This window comes from Arachis ipaensis, chromosome B02 (genome assembly GCF_000816755.2).
Source record: "Arachis ipaensis cultivar K30076 chromosome B02, Araip1.1, whole genome shotgun sequence".
In the NCBI taxonomy this organism is placed as follows: domain Eukaryota; kingdom Viridiplantae; phylum Streptophyta; class Magnoliopsida; order Fabales; family Fabaceae; genus Arachis; species Arachis ipaensis.
Window position 1 is genome coordinate 98,999,241 of NC_029786.2, and position 3,687 is coordinate 99,002,927.

Genomic DNA, 3,687 nt, shown 5'->3' on the forward strand with positions numbered 1-3,687 from the left:
AATAGGTGTTTTGTTTAATTTATTTTTAATGTATATTTTATATTTTAATATTTATATACTAATAAAAAATTTTAGTAACTAATTTTAGTATATGTTGATATTAATTACATATACCGGAGCTGAATTTGTCCTGAAGTGTAAGCTAGGATTCCTTCATCAATCAACCAAATAACAATCCATAAAAAAAAATTCAGCAATTTGCATGTGAGAGCAACATGTAACTAACACAGAGATGACTCATATTTTGTCCATAACAAGCACACACACGAGGCTTTATCCAAAGACAAGGGCTACCAAATAAGTAAATAATGCCAACCCTAATTTATAGCTATAGTGCTTGCTTGACATATACCACCTCATCAACAACAATGAATAAATAGTTCTATGTTACATCCACAGATCGAAATTCCATATTCGGCTACCTATAAATTATTTGAATTTACACAACATAAAAATAAGCAACTATTATAAAAATATTAGATGACTAACTATTTTTTTTAACCTTTAAGTCAATAATAAATACTAGGTAATTCTCTATCTTTTTTACAGCACACTTGTTAGACCATAACATTCTCTTTAACTTTATAAAAAGTTAGAATATTTTTATATTGACAAGCTTTAGATACGAAAAAATCTACGACCAATTCATTTATCAATGTGTCCGATTGGTTTAGGTTTGTAGAATGAGAAACGAACTGGTGAATAGATCTGAAACAATCTCAATCAATTAATAAACTCCAATTACATCAGTTCGAGTAAGTAGATACTTAATTAAAAATGAAATTTTGTAAAAAAAATTGAAAAGAAAAAGAAAAAATTTAAAAAAAATTCTACAAATATATAATTGTCAAAAAAGAATAAAGAGTAATATTTTTATTATATTTGGTTATCCGTTGAGTAGAAAACTAATTTAATTAGATCAGATCGATTTTTTTCAGATAATTAAATTATCTACCTCCGTAAATATCTTTAGTTAGGCCTTTGATAGTTGTTTGGGTCATTCAACCCACCATGTTACAACTGTTGGGAATAATACACCATTTTCTCTTGAGAAAAGATCTTTTACAGAGAAATAAAATAGACACAATCACAACACAAGAATTTAACGTAGAAAACCCCAATTACTGGAGAAAAAACTACGGCCGTTGCCAAATGACAACCAGAGAATATCACTATGTGAAAATTGTTACAACACATAGACTTCTTTCTCTCTAACACCGGCACCCCAGTACACCCACACTCTCAAAACAAATATTTAACTACACCTCACAACACTCTCTCATCAAAGAGTATAGAGAAAAAGAAAAGTCAGAGACAAGCTTTAAGTGTTTCCGACTGGTACAAAAAATATAGAGAATTTAGCCTCATATTTATAGCCTAGGTCACCCACTCCATTTGCTATCCTAAGTAATGTGGGACTAATTCAACCAAATCCTAACGATCTCCACCTTGATTGAAATAGTCACACATCTTCAGCTTCCATAGTCAACACCGACAATTCTTTGCTGTCATTGTCTATACCGACAATCATAGTTCAGAGAACTATCATACTCCACCATGAAAGTATACTCACTTGTAATTAGACCACTCCAAACATTTCGCTTTGGTACAGATCGAAACCTTGCTGAAAATTCATGGTGCAACTTCCAAATTGGCTTTTCTTGGAAGTTCTTCAGCCATCGACCTAACTCCGCCACACACCTTGCATCTCAACGCCAACCAATGCCCGTGTGCAATTGTGGACCCGATGCCACAACTTATCCTTATCCATGGTAGTGCGGCAATACCATGAGGATACTTCTTGTCTTTTACGCCTTGTGCAAACCTAATTGTATCAACACATCCTTGACTTGTATTTGCCACAAGTCAAAATTGATTCTTCCATCAAATTTCTCTATTTCAAGCTTCACAGCACTTGAATACCCTGACATTGTTGCAACCGTATACTGGAATAGTATAACTCAACTGTAGACCGTGCACTAGGAAGGGTCCCTAGGAAAGAGAGGTGGGTCACAATGGATACACTTAAATACCAAGTCTTTCCTTAGCCAGAACCTTTCCAAACTGCACTCTCACAGTGTCACACTGCCTTCCAGCAACAACAACAGCAACCAAAGATCAACCTCAAGCCACAAGACAAAATTCTTTTCTGATGTGGAAGGTCAGACTAGGCTGCAACCACAGAGCATACTAAGAATAAATCCCACCAAACCGAAGCTCTGATACCACATGTTGGGAATAATACACCATTCCCCCTTGAGAAAATACCTTTCACAGAGAAATAAAATAGACACAATCACAACACAAGAATTTAACGTGGAAAACCCCAATTACTGGAGAAAAAACCACGGCCATTGCCAAATGACAACCAGAGAATATCACTATGTGAAAATTGTTACAACACATAGACTTCTTTCTCTCTAACACCGGCACCCCAGTACACTCAGACTCTCAAAGCAAATATTTAACTACACCTCACAACACTCTCTCATCAAAGAGTATAGAGGAAAAGAAAAGTCAGATACAAGAGCTTTAAGTGTTTTCGACTGGTGCAAAAAATATGGAGAACTTAGCCTCATATTTATAACCTAGGCCACCCATTCCATTTACTATCCTAAGAAATGTGGGACTAATTCAACCAAATCCTAACAACAACAGAATTATTCTTGGTGTTTTACAATAATATGATTTATATTGAGTCACTTAATATTTATTTTGATCAAATTGATTGAATCAACCAATCTAGTATATGATTTGTTTAAAGAGAAATGAACATCAATACTTTTAGTGGAAAATAAAATAAAGTTAACTATAATGTTGGCTCAAATACAAGAAAAAAATGTTAGTCACTTAATAATGTTTCTCCTTTTTTAACCAATTTCATAAATGATGATATTTATATTAATGGATAAAGTATATTTTTTGTTTCTAAAGTTTGACAAAAGTTTTTAAAATATTTCTATATTTTATTTTGTTTTAATTTTGTTCAAAAAGTTTTTGATTTGCATCAAATATACTTCTAATGACTAATTTTTTTAAAAAATGTAAGACCAATTCAATAACAATTTCATAAGTACAACCCTCAACACAAGCAATGCAAATCAAGCATAATTTGTATGTATTATTGTTAGATTAGTCTTAAATTTTTTGAAAATTTAGCCTCAAAGGTATATTTGTTGCAAATAAAAAATTTTTGGGATAAAATTAAAACAAAATAAAATTTAAGAATATTTTTAAAATTTTTGTCAAATTTTAAAGACAAAAAATATACTTTACCCTATATTAATTTATAATCAAACTTTTATCTCACATGCATCCAATAGGATAATATTGACGTGGAGAATTAAATTATTCTATCTTGATATATTGCTCGATATAGACATTTTTTAATTATACACTATTAGAGGAATAATTTTAACGGCTGTTTATTTTATTTTTAATAGTAATAAAAACATCTGATAAATATTTGTTGGCAATTAAAAATTATTCGTCTTATATTTTGTTATTAAAAAATTTTAGTAGTAATTATACAATTGTCGATAAAAATCTTTTTAATAATTGTTAAAAGTATATAATTATTAGCATAACATATAGTAATATCAACAAATATATAATTGCTACAAAAATATAAGTTAAATAAGACATATAGCGACTATTATGTTATTATTACTAAAAATTTGTCTCTAA